Source organism: Propithecus coquereli, unplaced genomic scaffold, assembly GCF_000956105.1.
Source record: "Propithecus coquereli isolate 6110/MARCELLA unplaced genomic scaffold, Pcoq_1.0 Scaffold98, whole genome shotgun sequence".
In the NCBI taxonomy this organism is placed as follows: Eukaryota; Metazoa; Chordata; class Mammalia; order Primates; family Indriidae; genus Propithecus; species Propithecus coquereli.
In genome coordinates, this window is record NW_012156173.1 from 72,253 (window position 1) to 72,477 (window position 225).

The following is a 225-nucleotide window of genomic DNA, read 5'->3' on the forward strand; positions in this document are numbered from 1 at the left end:
CCCACCGCGCACACGCACACTCACACGCACGCACACACACACGGACCCGCGGCGGGCTCGGCGGCCGAGAGTTTGCGTTCTCTTCCTCGCCGCCTCCCCCTTCCCGACCGAGTGTGTGAGAATTTCATATAGATCAGCTCCAATTTCCGCCATTTTGGGAAAGTTGCACAAAAATAAACCCTCCGGTTTATTTCTGCCCGAGGCAGGAAAGTGCTTCGGGAAGCG